General features: G+C 40.4%; 1 pseudogene; it reads left to right on the top strand.

Moving 5' to 3' along the window:
* Window positions 1–10,219, top strand: LOC130934445 (arogenate dehydrogenase 1, chloroplastic-like; annotated as a pseudogene).
* The last annotated feature ends 8,260 nt before the right edge of the window (window positions 10,220–18,479 follow it).

Here is an 18,479-nt window from a genome sequence, read left to right as displayed (position 1 = left end):
ATGGAGAACGGTGAAAGGTTGCATCAGCTGGTTGGAAATAACAGCCATGCACTGCTTCGGCGAGCTCATAATGGATATGCATGGCTGCATTCCAGGTATTTGATATTTGGAACTTGAAAAATCTCAGGAGTTTTTGCTACATTGTGTGAATATTTGTAATTGATGTTTTAGAGAGTGTTCGTGTTTGTTGAGATTGAGAGCAAGCAACTTAATCATTTTGAATTCAAAAGATGTTCTTGTGATGGGAAAAGGGTTAATACATAATAATTATTAATGACTAACCATACTAATAATGCAGATCTAATGATGTTGCTCTGTGATGAGCGGATAATTTATACGCTTTTTGGCATTGTTTTTAGGTAGTTTTTAGTAAGTTCAAAGCTACTTTTAGGGATGTTTTCATTAGTTTTTATGTTAAATTCACATTTCTGGACTTTACTATGAGTTTGTGTATTTTTCTGTGATTTCAGGTAAATTCTGGCTGAAATTGAGGGACTTGAGCAAAACTCTGAAAAAGGCTGACAAAAGGACTGCTGATGCTGTTGGAATCTGACCTCCCTGCACTCGAAATAGATTTTCTGGAGCTACAGAACTCCAAATGGCGCGCTCTCAACGGCGTTGGAAAGTAGACATCCAGGGCTTTCCAGCAATATATAATAGTCCATACTTTATTCGGAAATTGACGACGTAACTTGGCGTTGAACGCCAAGTACATACTGCTGTCTGGAGTTAAACGCCAGAAAAACGTCATGATCCGGAGTTGAACGCCCAAAACACATCATAACTCGAAATTCAACTCCAAGAGAAGCCTCAGCTCGTGGATTGATCAAGCTCAGCCCAAACATACACCAAGTGGGCCCCGGAAGTGGATTTATGCATCAATTACTTACTCATGTAAACCCTAGGAGCTAGTTTATTATAAATAGAACATTTAACTATCATATTATCATCCTGGATCCTGGATTGTATTTTGATCTAGTGATCACGTTTTGGGGGCTGGCCTCTCGGCCATGCCTGAACCTTTCACTTATGTATTTTCAACAGTGGAGTTTCTACACACCATAGATTAAGGGTGTGGAGCTCTGCTGTACCTCAAGTTTCAATGCAATTACTATTTATAATCTTATAAACTTCATTTATTCTTATTCCAAGATATTCATTCGTACCCAAGAACATGATGAATGTGATGAGTTGGATAACCCTCATCATCATTCTCACTCATGAACGCGCGTGATTGACAACCACTTCCGTTCTACATGCAACAGAGCTTGAATGTGTATCTCTTAGATTCCCCAACAGAATCTTCGTGGTATAAGTTAGATAGATGGCGGCATTCATGAGGATCCGGAAAGTCTAAACCTTGTCTATGGTATTCCGAGTAGGATTCTAGGATTGAATGACTGTGACGAGCTTCAAACCTGTAACCTGCTGGGCGTTAGTGACAGACGCAAAAGAGGGATTCTATTCCAGTAGGGGAGGGAACCGACCGGTGATTGGCCGTACTGTGACAGAGTGCGTGAGCATTAGCTTTCACTGCGAGGATGGGATGTAGCCACTGACAACGGTGATGCCCTACACAAAGCTTGCCATGGAAAGGAGTAAGAAGGATTGGAAGAGAGAATAGTGAAGCAGAGTTTCAAAGAGGAACACAGCATCTCCATACGCTTATCTGAAATTCCCACTCTTGATTTACATAAGTATTTCTATCCCTTTTATTTTCTGTTTATTTTTATTAATCAAATTTAATCCAATAATCTCTTAAATTAGTTAATGTGCCTAACTGAGATTTACAAAGTGACCATAGCTTGCTTCATACCAACAATCTCTGTGGATTCGACCCTTACTCACGTAAGGTATTACTTGGACGACCCAGTACACTTGCTGGTTAGTTGAACGGAGTTGTGAAACAGACTGTGAAGTTGATTTTAACCCATGATATTGTGCACCAAGTTTTTGGAGCCATTACCGGGGATTGTTTCGAGTTGGAAAAGAACAGTGATCACAATTTCGTCCACCAAGTTTTTGGCGCCGTTGCCGGGGAACAATTAATTTCGAATAACAATTCAAACAATTGTTTCCAACCCACAATGGTGCCAAGTTTTTAAACCCGGCAACAACACCAAGTTTTTGGCGCCGTTGCCGGGGATTGTTCGAGTATGGACAACTGACGGTTCATCTTGTTGCTCAGATTAGGTAATTTTTATTTTATTAAAAAAAAAAAAATTTCGAAAATCTTTTCAAAATCTTCTCCCTATTTTCAAAAATTATTCAAAAAATTTTTTAATATGCATTCTAGAGTTTCATGAAGCATGTTGAAGCCTGGCTGGCTGTAAAGCCATGTCTAAATTCTTTTGGACTGAGGCTTCCAATAATAAGTATATAGAGTTGGATGAAATATCAACTGCTGTATGCTTGATTTGTCACTTAAGGCTTGGCTGGCCATTGGCCATGTCTAGTGTTTTGGACTGGAGCTTTCATTGAAAGCTTGGCTGGCTATTAAGCCATGTCTAATTCCTGGACCGGAGCTTTAAACTAACATTGCATGATTCCTGGGATTCATATTAAAAATTTTGAATTTCTTATTTTCTTTTTCTTATATGTTTTTCGAAAAAAATCAAATAAAATACAAAAAAAATTAGAAAATCATAAAAATCAAAAATATTTTGTGTTTCTTGTTTGAGTCTTTTGTCAAGTCATAAGTTTGGTGTCAATTGCATGTTCATCTTTTTCTTGCATAAAATTTTCGAAAAATTCATGCATTCATAGCATTCATCATGATCTTCAAGTTGTTCTTGATGAACTTTCTTGTTTGATCTTCATATTTTCTTGTTTTGTGATTGTATGTTGTTTTTCATATGCATTCTTGCATTCATAGAGTCTAAACATGAAAAATTTCTAAGTTTGGTGTCTTGCATGTTTTCTTTTCTTGAAAATTTTTCAAAAATATGTTCTTGATGTTCATCATGATCTTCAAAGTGTTCTTGGTGTTCATCTTGACATTCATAGTGTTCTTGCATGCATCATGTGTTTTGATCCAAAATTTTCATGCATTGAGTATTTTTAGTGTTTTTCTCTCTCATAAAAAAAAAAATAAATAAATATTTCAAAAATCAAAAAAATATCTTATCTTTTTAAATCTTATCTTTTTAAAATCTTTTTCAAAAATCATATCTTTTCCATTTTTTCATCATTTTCGAAAATTTCAAAAATCTTTTTCAAAATATTTTCAAAATCTTTTTCTTATCTTTACATCATATTTTCGAAAATTGCATCAAAAATTAATGTTTTGATTCAAAAATTTCAAGTTTGTTACTTTCTTGTTAAGAAAGATTCAAATTTTAAGTTCTAGAATCATATCTTGTGATTTCTTGTGAGTCAAGTCATTAATTGTGATTTTAAAATTCAAATCTTTTTCAAAACTAATTTCAATCTTATCTTTTCAAAACCATATCTTTTTAAATCATATCTTTTATATCATATATTTTTCAAAATTTTATCTTTTTCAAAAATTTGATTTTAAAATATCTTTTCTAACTTCTTATCCTCTTATCTTTTCAAATTTGATTTTAATATCTTTTTCAACTAACTAATTAATTTTTGTTTGTTTCTTATCTTTTTCAAAACCACCTAACTACTTTTCCCTCTCTAATTTTCGAAAATACCTCCCTCTTTTTCAAAAATTCTTTTTAATTAATTAATTGTTTCAAATTTTAGTTTTAATTTTCGAAAATTACTAACCCCTTTTTCAAAATTATTTTCGAAAATTCTCCTTCTCTTTTCTTATTTTATTTAATTAATTATTTACTAACACTTCTCTTCACTTCTCTTCATCTAAAAATCCGAACCATTCTCCTTTCCTTATCCCCTTTCTTCTTCTACTAACAATAAGGAACCTCTTTACTGTGACATAGAGGATTCCTCTTCTTTTCTTGTTTTCTTCTCTTCTTCCCTATATGAGCAGGAACAAGGAAAAAGGCTTGCAAAAAAAAAAAAAAAAGAGAAAAAGGAAAGACTCATGTAAACTGGAATAGCTCAGTTGGGTAGAACATGTGGCTGCAAATCAAGAGATCCCTGAGATACCTCAGGGGATGAATTATCCTCCACACAACTATTGGGAGCAAATAATGTTAAAAACACCAAAATTACTAGGAGTCATTCAACAGAAGCAAGGAAGAGACATAGAGGAGCTCAAAGAGCACCATTGGACCTTCAAGAAGGCGCCACCCTCATTCAGGTGGACTCATTCCTTGTTCTAAAAATTTTTTTTTTCTCTATTTTTCGTTTTTTTATATGTTTATCTATTACATGATCATTAGTAGGTAGCAACTATGTCTTAAAGCTATGAATAAAATCCATTAATCCTTCACCTCTCTTAAAAAAAAAATGTTTTAATTCAAAAGAACAAGAAGTACATAAATTTCGAAAATAGCTCTTGAATTTAGTTTAATTATATTGATGTGGTGACAATACTTTTTGTTTTCTGAATGAATGCTTGAACAGTGCATATGTCTTTTGATCTTGTTGTTTATGAGTGTTAAAATTGTTGGCTCTTGAAAGAATGATGAACAAAGAGAAATGTTATTGATGATCTGAAAAATCATGAAATTGATTCTTGAAGCAAGAAAAAGCAGTGAAAAAGAAAGCTTGTGAAAAAAAAAAATTAGCGAAAAAAAAAAGAAGGAGCAATAGAAAAAGCCACGAGCCCTTAAAACCAAAAGGCAAGGGTAAAAAGGATCCAAGGCTTTGAGCATCAATGGATAGGAGGGCCCAAGGAAATAAAATCCAGGCCTAAGCGGCTAAATCAAGCTGTCCCTAACCATGTGCTTGTGTCATGAAGGTCCAAGTGAAAAGCTTGAGACTGAGTGGTTAAAGTTGTGATTCAAAGCAAAAGAGTGTGCTTAAGAGCTCTGGACACCACTAACTGGGGACTTTAGCAAAGCTAAGTCACAATCTGAAAAGGTTCACCTAGTTATGTGTCTGTGGCATTTATGTATCCGGTGGTAATACTGGAAAACAAAGTGCTTAGGGTCACAGCCAAGACTCATAAGTAGCTGTGTTCAAGAATCAACATGCTTAACTAAGAAAGTCAATAACACTATCCGAAATTCTAAGTTCCTAGAGAAGCCAATCATTCTGAACTTCAAAGGAAAAAGTGAGATGCCAAAACTGTTCAGAAGCAAAAAGCTACAAGTCCCGCTCATCTAATTATAATTAATATTCATTGATATTTTGGAATTTATAGTATATTCTCTTCTTTTTATCCTATTTGATTTTCAGTTGCTTGGGGACAAGCAACAATTTAAGTTTGGTGTTGTGATGAGCGGATAATTTATACGCTTTTTGGCATTGTTTTTAGGTAGTTTTTAGTAAGTTCAAAGCTACTTTTAGGGATGTTTTCATTAGTTTTTATGTTAAATTCACATTTCTGGACTTTACTATGAGTTTGTGTGTTTTTCTGTGATTTCAGGTAAATTCTGGCTGAAATTGAGGGACTTGAGCAAAACTCTGAAAAAGGCTGACAAAAGGACTGCTGATGCTGTTGGAATCTGACCTCCCTGCACTCGAAATGGATTTTCTGGAGCTACAGAACTCCAAATGGCACGCTCTCAACGGCGTTGGAAAGTAGACATCCAGGGCTTTCCAGCAATATATAATAGTCCATACTTTATTCGGAAATTGACGACGTAACTTGGCGTTGAACGCCAAGTACATGCTGCTGTCTGGAGTTAAACGCCAGAAAAACGTCATGATCCGGAGTTGAACGCCCAAAACACATCATAACTCGAAATTCAACTCCAAGAGAAGCCTCAGCTCGTGGATTGATCAAGCTCAGCCCAAACATACACCAAGTGGGCCCCGGAAGTGGATTTATGCATCAATTACTTACTCATGTAAACCCTAGGAGCTAGTTTATTATAAATAGAACATTTAACTATCATATTATCATCCTGGATCCTGGATTGTATTTTGATCTAGTGATCACGTTTTGGGGGCTGGCCTCTCGGCCATGCCTGAACCTTTCACTTATGTATTTTCAACAGTGGAGTTTCTACACACCATAGATTAAGGGTGTGGAGCTCTGCTGTACCTCAAGTTTCAATGCAATTACTATTTATAATCTTATAAACTTCATTTATTCTTATTCCAAGATATTCATTCGTACCCAAGAACATGATGAATGTGATGAGTTGGATAACCCTCATCATCATTCTCACTCATGAACGCGCGTGATTGACAACCACTTCCGTTCTACATGCAACAGAGCTTGAATGTGTATCTCTTAGATTTCCCAACAGAATCTTCGTGGTATAAGTTAGATAGATGGCGGCATTCATGAGGATCCGGAAAGTCTAAACCTTGTCTATGGTATTCCGAGTAGGATTCTAGGATTGAATGACTGTGACGAGCTTCAAACCTGTAACCTGCTGGGCGTTAGTGACAGACGCAAAAGAGGGATTCTATTCCAGTAGGGGAGGGAACCGACCGGTGATTGGTCGTACTGTGACAGAGTGCGTGAGCATTAGCTTTCACTGCGAGGATGGGATGTAGCCACTGACAACGGTGATGCCCTACACAAAGCTTGCCATGGAAAGGAGTAAGAAGGATTGGAAGAGAGAATAGTGAAGCAGAGTTTCAAAGAGGAACACAGCATCTCCATACGCTTATCTGAAATTCCCACTCTTGATTTACATAAGTATTTCTATCCCTTTTATTTTCTGTTTATTTTTATTAATCAAATTTAATCCAATAATCTCTTAAATTAGTTAATGTGCCTAACTGAGATTTACAAAGTGACCATAGCTTGCTTCATACCAACAATCTCTGTGGATTCGACCCTTACTCACGTAAGGTATTACTTGGACGACCCAGTACACTTGCTGGTTAGTTGAACGGGATTGTGAATGAACAAGAGACACAATAGTTTTTGTGTACATGATTTTACCCCATGGTTTTGTGCACCAAGTTTTTGGAGCCATTACCGGGGATTGTTTCGAATTAGAAAAGAAGGAATCACAATTTCGTCCACCACTCTGCTAAGTAGTTTCGCTTTAAACAATTCTAACCCGTCTGAGGAGAACACAAAACTTAAGATTGCAATCGTTGGTTTTGAAAACTTTGGTCAGTTCCTTGCAAAAACTATAGTTAGTCAAGGTCATAAGGTTTTTGGCGTATTCTAAATCAAACTACTTTGATGTGGCTTAGGAGGTGGGGGTTTCGTATTTCAGCGACGCAGATGATTTTTGTGAGCAGCATCTAGAAGTGATTTTACTCTGCACTTCCTTTCTATCGACGGTTAATGTTCTTAAATCATTACCTTTCCAAAGGTTGAAGAGAAGTACATTGTTTGTTGATGTACTATCCGTCAAAGAGATTCCTAGAAACATCTTCCTTCAACACTTGCATCCTAATTTTTTGTTCTCTACACACATCCCATGTTTAGGTCGGAGAGTGGAAAGAATGGCTAGAAAAAGCTTCCTCTTGTTTATGACAAAGTTAGAATTGGGAACGAAGAATCAAGAATATTGCGATATTATTGGTTTCTCGACATTTTTGCTAGTGAAGGATGCCCGATCGTTGAAATGTCTTGTGTTGAATATGATTGGCATCAGCTGAATCCCAGTTTGTTACACACAAATAGGAAGATTTGTAGAAAAATCGAGATTAGAGACAACACCAATCAACACAAAGGGTTATGAAACTTTGTTGAGTTTGGTGAAAAATACCGTGAGGGATAGTTTTGATCTGTACTATGGTTTATTCTTGTATAATTTAAATGCTAAGGAATAACTAGAAAGATTCGATTTGGCTTTTGAATAATTTAGAAGTAACTTTTCGTTGATTGTATAGTATCTATCGAAAGTAGCTATTTGAAAATGAAGAACAGATCTTTACTTTGCCAGAGAGGTCTATGTTTCCAGAAAAATCTAAAGACAGTGATACGTCATCACCTATTTCAAAAACTATAGACACCAAATGAATTATTGCCAAAGATTTCCATCCCATTGGTAGGCATTGCAGGCCCTAATTATTCTAATAGTAAGTTTAAATAAATCAGTTAATTCTAAAATTTCAGATTCAATAATCTCAGAGTTTGGCTGCTCTGTCCCATTGAAATTAAAAGAAAAATGTTGTAATTCTCAATATATTGTAACTCCCTTATATTTCTTAGTTTTCATTCCATGTCTAGCTTGCTGCGTCGATAACAGTAGAGCAGAATGATCATGTATTTAGGTGCGATATTTGGAATTACTTTACTATTATTAGTTTCATCATGAGGTCAGGAATCAGATGATGGAGAATGGTGAAAGGTTGCATCAGCTGGATGGAAGTAACAACCATGCACTGCTCCGGTGAGCTCGTAATGGATCTACATTGCTACATTCCAGGTATTTGATATTTGGAACTTGAAAAAAATCTCTGGGATTTTTGCTACATTGTGTGAATATTTGTGATTGATGTTTTAGAGAGTGTTTGTGTTTGTTGAGATTGAGAGCATGCAACTTAATTATTTTGAATTTGAAAGATGTTCTTGTGATGGGAAAAGGGTTAATACGTAATAATGATTAATGAGTAATGATGCTAATAATGCAGATCCAATGATGTTGCTCTGCTAAGTAGTTTCGCTTCAAACAATTTAGCTCGTCTGATGAGAACACAAAGCTCAAGATTGCAATCGTTGGTTTTGGAAACTTTGGTCAGTTCCTTGTGAAAACTATAGTTAGTCAAGGTCATGAGGTTTTGGCATATTCTAGATCAGACTACTCTGATGTGGCTCGAGAGTTGGGGGTTTCATGTTTCAGCAACGCAGATAATCTTTGTAAGCAACATCCATAAATGATCTCACTCTGATCTTATTCTTGTATAATTTAAATGCCAGGGAGCAACTAGAAAGATTCAATTTGGCTTTTGAATCAATGAAGAAGCAGCCTTTTAGCCGATTGCATCTGAAAATGAAGAACAGGTCCTTGCTTTGCCAAAGAGGTCTATGTTGCCAGAGAAATCTGATGAATAGATCCTCCTTGAGCTCCTCCCCTCCGATTTTGACATCCTTTGCGTTCACCCGATATTTGGACCTCAGTTTGCATTTGAAGGATGGACCAGCCTCCCATTCGTCTTCAAGAAAGTTCGTATCATCGATGAGGAGCACCGAGTTTCTCCTTGTGAGAAGTTCCTCAATGCATTTGCAAGAGAAGGTTACAAGATGGTGGAGATGAGTTACGAGGATCGCGACCATTACGCTGTTGGTTTGCAGTTCATTACGCATATTGGTGGAAGGATTCTTGAAGGGTTGATGCCGGAGTCGACGCCGATTAATACGAACTTCCTTGCCCTGCATCGCACAGCCATCGTTTGAACTTTGATGCCACTGTCATGAACTCCGTCGCAACCTCTTGTCTCGTTGCGCAGCCATTGTCATGCCAGTGCCAGCTCTCTGAACTCCGTCGCAACCTCCTGAGCCTTAGCACAAACCAAACGACGTCATCCAGATCAAATTTTTGAAATCTGGCCATGACTGTAGAACTGACGCCGAAACAACTATGCTCTCCATTGCAACCCTTAACTCTTCAACCTCATTCAATCACTCTCCAGATTACCCTGTTTGCCGTATCCTCAACCGTCACTCTCTCCTCCTATCCATATTCTCACTTCAGCCAGTTCTTTGCCACCACATTAGTCTGCTAGGGCCGCACCGTCCTCACCCACTCCTGCTCCGACCACTCCGCCACAGCAAAAAATCTTGGCATATTATTCTTCCAAAACCCCGAAGTGATCCTCCTTTGCTCCTTCATAATCTCAACGAAGCGCGTGCTCCTCACGCTCCCTCACCAGCGCCTCAAGCGTAACACTCTCTTTTTTGACATCCTTTTCGTCAAAGAATTCTCCAAGAAGCTCCTCCCCTCCGATTTCGGCGTCCTCTACTCTCGCCGATGTTTAGACCCGACTCTGCACTTGACGAATGGACCAGCCTCCCCTTCGTCTTCAAGAAAGTTCGTATCCTCGACGAGGGCACCGTGTTTCTTGCTGTGAGAAGTTCCTCAACGCGTTTTCCAAACAAGGTTTTAGGATGGTAAAGATGAGTTGCAAGGATCAAGATGGTTATGCCGCCGTTTCGGAGTTAATTACTCATATTGTTGGAAGGATTCTTGAAGGATTGATGCCGGAGTCGACGCTGATTAGTATGAACTTCCTTGTCCTCTATCGCGCAGCCACCATTTGAACATCGAAGCCACTGTCCTGAACTCCGTTGCAACCTCTTACCTCTGTCGCGCAGCCACTTCCTCGCCGACGCTAGCTCCTTGAACTCCATCGCAACCTCTCGAGCCCAAACACAAACCAAACGATGTCGTCTAGATTAATTTTCAAAAAACCATCCATGGCTAACCACTCAGAACCGCTGCCAAAACAACCATGCTCTGCATTGCAACCCTCAACCCCTCAACCCCATCCAATCACTTCCCATATTATATTATCCGTTGTAAATGGTCACTCTCTCCTCCTATCCACATTGTCACTACCATCCAAATCGAATCCATGTTGCTCTTCCTCTACCTACAGACACCTCCACGTGTGCGCCATCTATGTCGCTCAGCTCTTTGACTACGAGTCAAGCCTCGCCAAGGAGTTTACTATCTCTCAACGCCTCAATATCGCAATTGTTGGTTTTGGCAACATGGGCCAGTTCCTTGCCACCACATTAGTCCGCCAGGGGCACACTGTCCTTACCTATTCCCACTCTGACCACTCCAACGCAGTCAGAAAGCTTGGCGTATTGTTCTTCAAAAATCACGATGACCTATGGGAGGAGCATCCCAAAGTAATACTCCTGTGCTGCTCCATAATCTCAACGGAGTGCGTGCTCCTCACGCTCCCTCTCCAGTGCCTCTAGCATAACATTCTCTTTGTTGACGTCCTCTTCATCAAAGAATTCCCCAAGAAGCTCCTTCTTGAGCTCCTTCCCTACGATTTCGACGTCCTCTGCACTCATCTGATGTTCCAACCTGAGTCCACATCTGACGAATGGACCGGCCTCCCATTCATCTTTGAGAAGTTCTTCAATGCATTTTCCAGAGAAGGTTACAGGATGGTGGAGAAGAGTTGCGAGGATCACAACCGTTACGCTGTCGGTTCACAATTCATTACACGTACCGTTGGAAGGATTCTTAAAGGGTTGATGCTAGAGTCGACACCGATTAGTACAAACTTCCTTGCCCTCCATTGTGCAGCCATCGTTCGTAAGCCACTGTCCTGAACTCTGCCACAAACTTCTGCCTTCGTCGCGCAACCACTGTCTCACTAGCGCCCGCTCCCTATACTCCGTCGTAACCTCCTGAGGCTAAACACAAACCAAACGATGTCATCTAGATCAATTTTCATAAAACCAGCCAAGGCTAACCACTAAGAACCACCACTGAAACAACAATGCTCTATATTGCAACCCTCAACCCTTCAACCCCAATCACTCCCCAGATTAACTATCTGTCGTATGATCGTCACTCTCTTCTCCTGTTCATACCCTGGGTCGAGCTGTTCGACCCGGGCTGCTTGGTGACGGGACGACCGACCTCTTCAGGTCAGGAATATCTGACCTCTTCTCAAAGAGATTGGCCGAAATTGCTATAGAGGCCCAAGAAAGCCCAAACAGAGGAACACGACCCAAATCTAAAGGCAGCTGACGTTGGGATTTTTGCTAGTAAAGAATTTCATAAAAACAGTCGCGTTGTAGATATAGATTCTAAACCAACAGAAATCCCTTTGTACAAACGTTTTGGTTGTCACAAGTAACAAACCCCTTTAAAATTGATAACCGAGTATTTAAACCTCGGGTCGTCTTCTCAAGGAATTGCAGGGAGGTATGTTCTTATTATTGGCTATGAGTTTGTAAATTGGGGGTTTTAAGAATGAGGAACAATTATGATGAATGACAAGTAAAATAAATAAATGACACTAATAAAATCTCTTGGCAAGGTATAAGAACTGGAAGTCCTATCCTAGTTATCTTTATCAATTATGACGAGAATTGGATTTTTCTCCCACTTTGTTAACCTCTAACTATGAAGGTAAGTTAAGTGGATGAATTAATTCGAATCCTCAAGTCCTAGTCTTTCCTTGAAAAAGGCTAGAGTTATTGGAATATGAATTAATGAAATGAAGAAATCCAATTTTCAATCAACAATGGAGCTGATAACCTTAGGGTCACCAATTAATCAACCCCAGCCAAGAATGTAAAAAGCTAAATTAAAATCATAAATATCTGGAATACCTTCAATTCATTCAAAGCAGTAAAATTTAACATGGAAGACATTCATAAGCCAATTGGGCAACAGGAAAATCCAAATTATTTATATAAATAAAAGACAGCAGTCATCAATCTGAAATATCTCAAATAACATTAATCAAGAAAATCAATCTAAACATGGAACATTGAAAAATAAATAAAAATAAAGAACTTGGGATTGAGAGTCACTCCTAAAACTAAGAGAAGTCCTAAATCCTAATCCTAAGAGAGAGGAGAGAACCTCTCTCTCTAAAAACTACATCTAAAATTGTAAAAAGTGAATTATGAATAGCATCCTCATGAATGGATGCATTCCCCCACTTTATAGCCTCTAATCTGTATTCTCTGGGCCGAAAACTAGGTCAGAAACAGCCCAGAAGGCACTTCCAGCGCTTTCTGGTCCGTACAGGTCGCGGAAAAGTGACGCGGCCGCATGGCTCATGCGGCCGCGCGGGTTGCGTTCCTGCCAGGTCACGCGTCCGCGTGACTCATGTGTTCGCGTCGCTTGGCGTCAGGGCAGCAATGGCAAATTATATATCAAATCAAAGCCCCGGACGTTAGCTTTCCAACGCAACTGGAACCGCATCATTTGGACCTTTGTAGCTAAAGTTATAGCCGTTTGAGTGCGAAGAGGTCAGGCTGGACAGCTTAGCAGTTTCTCCAACTTCTTGTATTCCTTCCACTTTTGCATGCTTCCTTTCCATCGTCCAAGCCATTCCTGCCCTATAATATCTAAAAACACTTAACACACATATCAAGGCATCTAATGGTAATAAGAGAGGATTAATAATAAGCAAATATAGGATCAAAGAAGCATGTTTTCAATCATAGCACAAAAGCGGGAAGGAAAATGTAAAACATGCGAATTGTATGAATAAGTAAGTAAAGAGTTGATAAAATCCACTCAATTAAGCACAAGATGAACCATAAAATAGTGGTTTATCAGCAGCCCAAGCCTAGAAAGATAAGGACGGTTCCCTTGAAGATAAGATGACTTCACTCAAAGATAAGATAAGATAACTATCTTATCTCAAGAGAAGATCACTCCACACTATTATAAATACACTGGAGCACCCAGGTATAACTCATACTATAATTCTATTAAAAACCTGCTTAATACTCTTGCTAACTTAAGCATCGGATTCTCTTGCAGGTACCACCACCCTTCGGTGACGAAGGATCAGCAGCTCCGCCAAGTCCAACAAGTCGGACACCTCAGCTCCGGCCACCAGCTCTGAACAGGTCAGACACAGCATCTTTGACCACAACAGCAGATTTCATCCGAGATTAACCTACAGTTTTAGGTAACCCTCGGAACATTGGCGTCGTTGCCAGGGAACCTGAAAGTCATCCCACCATCATGGCAGACAACCTGGACAATGACCACAACTCTGATGTGGAGAACAGAACACCACATAAGAACGTGGAGGTTACACTAGACGATACTTCTCAACCTAACAAAGACAAGGACTCCCTAAACATGGGACCCATGGAAGCACTTCAGGATCTTCTAAAACAACTCGAAAAAGAGGTCGAATACCAGCGGGAAGCCGAGAAAGACCTACGAAGGGAAGTAAGGCGACGCCGCGAATTAGAAGACAAGCTCCATAAGCTCGAAGCTGATCTCAAAACTAAAATTACTCGATCCAGTCATGAGGATAGTTCCCGGAAGGACCAAGACCCATTCACCAAAGAGATCATGAAGGTCAAAATCCCAAAAAATTTTAAACCTCCCGATATGACTTTATATGATGGCACAACAGATTCTAGTCATTATCTCAGCAACTTGCGAAGCAGAATGTATCTCACCGATGCCTCAGACACAACTCGGTGCAAAGCTTTCCCGACCACCTTAACAAAAGTAGCAATGAAGTGGTTTGATAATCTGCCCCCAAGGCCATCTCATGCTTTGACAACTTAGCCAAAAAGTTTTTAGCCAGATTCTCCATCCAGAAGGACAAAATTAAACACGTCCCAAGCCTACTAGGAATCAAGCAAGGAGATCAGGAAAGTCTTTGTAGCTATATGGAAAGATTCAATAAAGCATGTCTGGACATTCAGAGTTTGCCAACCGAAGCAGCCATTATGGGTCTCATCAATGACCTTCGAGATGGACCTTTTAGTCAATCCATATCAAAGAAACATCCCACATCTCTGAATAAAGTACAAGAACGAGCAGAAAAATACATCAACATGGAGGAAAACTCTCGCCTAGGAGAAACCCCAAAATCTGGATTCTTCAACTCCTCCCAAGATAAAAAGATTAAGAAATACCATAATTACACCCCTCTCCGGGTGTCTCTTATGGAAGTTTACAGAGAAGTATGCCACACGGAGAAAATTCCACCACCCTGTCCACTTAAAAGCAAAAAGGGAGGAGGAAATCGAACGGAATATTGCGAATACCATCGAATCTATGGACATCCCACCAACGAGTGCTTCAACCTGAAGAATGTCCTAGAGAAATTGGTAAGAGAAGGGAGACTAGATCGGTACCTAGCCAGTAAGACAGATGAGCCCAGAAAAAGAAGAAGAGACGAAGAGGTCGGACGAACAGAACAACTACCTCATACCCCAAAGAGACATGTTCACATGATACATGGAGGATTTGCGGGAGGAGGAATCTCCAAATCGTCTCGCAAAAGACACCTCAAAGAGGTATACCATGTCGAGGGAGGAGGAGAGGCACCTGACCTCCCTACTATCACCTTTACTAAAGAGGACGCAACTGGCGTCATCTCGAGACATGACGATCCCATGGTCATTACTATCGTATTGGCCAACGCTAACCTACATCGAACACTGGTGGACCAAGGAAGCTCGGCTGACATCTTGTTCAAAACAGCCTTCGACAAGCTCGACCTAGAAGAAAAATAGCTCAGAGCATATCCGAACAGCTTATTTGGACTAGGAGACACACCAATCCAACCACTTGGATACATCTCGCTACATACAACCTTTGGAAAAGGGAACCGGTCAAGGACCCTCAACATAGACTACATCGTGGTCGACGTAAGCTCAGCCTACAATGCCTTAATAGGTCGGACAATACTAAATCAGCTCAGAGCAGTAGTCTCGACTCCACATCTATGCATGAAGTTTCCAACTACAGAAGGAATCGCTACGGTAAAAGGAGACCAGAAGACGGCCCGCCGCTGTTACAATGAAAGTCTGAACCTCATAGGCAAAGGAGAAGAAGTCCATACCATCAAACTCGGAGGAGATCGAGGTCGGGAAGAATTCCGTCCACAACCAGAAGGTGAGATAGAAAAAGTCCATATCGAAGATGTCCCAGACAAAATAACCAATATTGGTACAACCCTTAAAAGAGACATAAAGAAATCTCTTATACAGTTCCTAAAAGATAATGTCGACCTCTTCGTATGGAAAGTTGCGGACGAGCCGGGCATAGACCCCAAGTTAATGTGCCACAAACTGGCAATATATCCAGGGTCTCGGCTAGTACAGCAGAGACGTAGAAAGCTCGGACCAGAAAGATCCCAAGCCGTCGAAGAACAAGTATAAGCCCTACTGGAGGCAAGATTCATAAGAGAAGTCAAATACCCATTATGGCTAGCCAACGTCGTCTTGGTGAAAAAATCAAATGGGAAGTGGCGGATGTACACTGATTACATCGACCTCAACAAAGCTTGCCCAAAAGATCCCTATCCACTCCCAAGTATCGACTCTATGGTGGATGCCTCCTCCGGATACAAGTACCTATCATTTATGGACGCCTATTCAGGATATAATCAAATCCCAATGTATCCACCTGATCAAGAAAAAACCTCATTCTTAACTCCAAAGGCAAATTACTACTACATTGTCATGCCCTTTGGACTAAAAAATGTAGGAGCTACCTACCAAAGGTTAATGAACAAAGTCTTCGTAGAGTACATCAGAAAACTAATGGAGGTATACATAGACGACATGCTAGTAAAAACACAAAGCGAGGAATCACTACTGTCTGATCTCACCCAAGTGTTCAACACCATGAGAAAGCATGGCATGCGACTTAACCCTGCAAAATGCACATTTTCAATAGAAGCCGGCAAATTCTTGGGTTTTATGCTCACACAAAGAGGAATAGAAGCAAACCCGGACAAGTGCCGGGCCATACTCGACATGAAAAGTCCGACTTGTGTCAAAGAAGTCCAACAGCTCAACGGGCGACTGGCCGCCTTATCCAGATTTCTAGCCAGAGCAGCCATAAGATCTCTCCCCTTCTACACCACACTAAGGAAAGGGAAGAAGTTCGAATAGACACCAGAGTGCGAGTAAGCTTTCCAAGATTTCAAAAGATTCCTGGGGCAACCACCCGTTCTTACCCGACCACAGAAAGGAGAACCGCTCATTTTATACCTTGCAATAGGAAGTCAGGCAGTAGCCTCAACACTATTCAAAGAGGACGAAAGTGGACAAAAACCCATATACTTCATTAGCAAAGCACTACAAGGGTTTGAGCTAAACTACCAAAAAATAGAAAAATGTGCATACGCTCTCATATTAACGTCACGAAGACTCCGTCCATACTTCCAAGCTCATACCATTATAGTTCGGACCAACCAGCCCATAAAAGGTGTTCTACAAAAAACAGATTTGGCAGAAAGAATTCTACAGTGGGCAGTCAAGTTGTCTGAATTCGACCTTCAGTATGAAGCACGGACGACTATTAAATCACATTATCTAGCCGACTTCATTACGGAATACACCGACACCCCAAAAATCCCTACAAATTGGAATCTCTATGTAGATGGCTCATCAAATAAAGCTGGGAGTGGAGCAGGTGTGATAATAGAAAGCAATCATTGAACCCAAATTGAACTTTCTCTCAAATTCGGGTTTCTTGCTTAGAACAACTAAGCCGAATATGAGGTACTACTAGCTGGTTTAAAGCTGGCTAAGGAGGTAGGGGCTCAAAAGCTTGTCATCTTCAGCGACTCATAGGTAATCACCTCACAAATAACGGGGAGCTACCAAGCCAATGAGCTACTATAAAAAAGTACTTGGACAAAACTAAGGAACAACTCGGACAACTCGGGGAATATGAGGTCCACCATATACCCCGGGAATATAATGCTCCAGCTGATGCACTCTCAAAACTAGCAGCACCAAACCAGGAGGCAACAATAGAAGCGTCATCCAGGAAATGCTGCAGAGCCCGTCAATCTCGGAAGAAGAAAAGGTCCTAGCCATAACAGGGCAGGATCAAGGATGGATGGCTCCCATAGTCAGTTACCTCAAGACAGAAATACTGCCTACAGATACTGTTCATATCCTGGGTCGAGGTGTCCGACCCGAGATGTTCTACAGACAAAGCGACCGACCTCTTCAGGTCAGGACTATCCGACCTCTTCTCAAAAGAGCTCGGCCAAGTCACGAGAAAGCCCAAACAAAGGGCCCAAATAGAGGAACACGCCCCAAATCCTAAGGCAGCCCAAGCCTATCGAGGGAAGGGCGGTTCCCATGAAAGATAAGTTGACCTCACCTAGAAGATAAGATAAGATAAGATAACTAACTTATCTTATCTAAAAAGGGTCACTCTACACTATTATAAATACACTGGAGCACCCAGGTATAACACACATTCTGATCCTACTCAATACCTGCTTAATACCCTTGCTAACTTAAGCATCGGAGTCCCTTGTAGGTACCCCCCACCCTCCGGGGACAAAGGATCAGCAGCACTTTCAGTTCCACAAATCGGACACACCAGCTCCGGCCGCAATACACCCGCCGGACACGTCGGCTCCGACCAATACAAAAGATCTCGACCGAGATCGACCTACAGTTTCAGGTAACCCTCGGAACATTGGCGCCGTTGCCGGAGAACCTGGAAGTCATCCCAACACCATGGCGGACAACCATGACAACAACCACGACTCAGGTTTGGAAGATAGAACGCCGCACAAGAACATAGATACTATACTTAAAGATACTCCGGAATCCAATGGCGACAAAAATTCATCAAATCTGGGGGTGATAAAAGCACTTCAAGATCGATTAAAGCAACTTGAGAAAGAAGCCCAACATCAACGCGGAAAAGAAGAGGTTCTACATCGGGAGATAAGGCGGCGCCGAGAATTAGAAGATAAGTTTATAAAACTCGAAGCTGATTGATGTGCATAAACTTGATATGCTACGATTTAGGAAATTGCACGATCGGCAAAATTCCTTCCGGCAAGTGCACCGGTTATCGTCA

The sequence above is a fragment of the Arachis stenosperma genome, chromosome 6 (genome assembly GCF_014773155.1).
Source record: "Arachis stenosperma cultivar V10309 chromosome 6, arast.V10309.gnm1.PFL2, whole genome shotgun sequence".
In the NCBI taxonomy this organism is placed as follows: Eukaryota; Viridiplantae; Streptophyta; class Magnoliopsida; order Fabales; family Fabaceae; genus Arachis; species Arachis stenosperma.
Note: the sequence above shows the minus strand (reverse complement) of the source record. Positions and strands in the feature narration are given on the sequence as shown.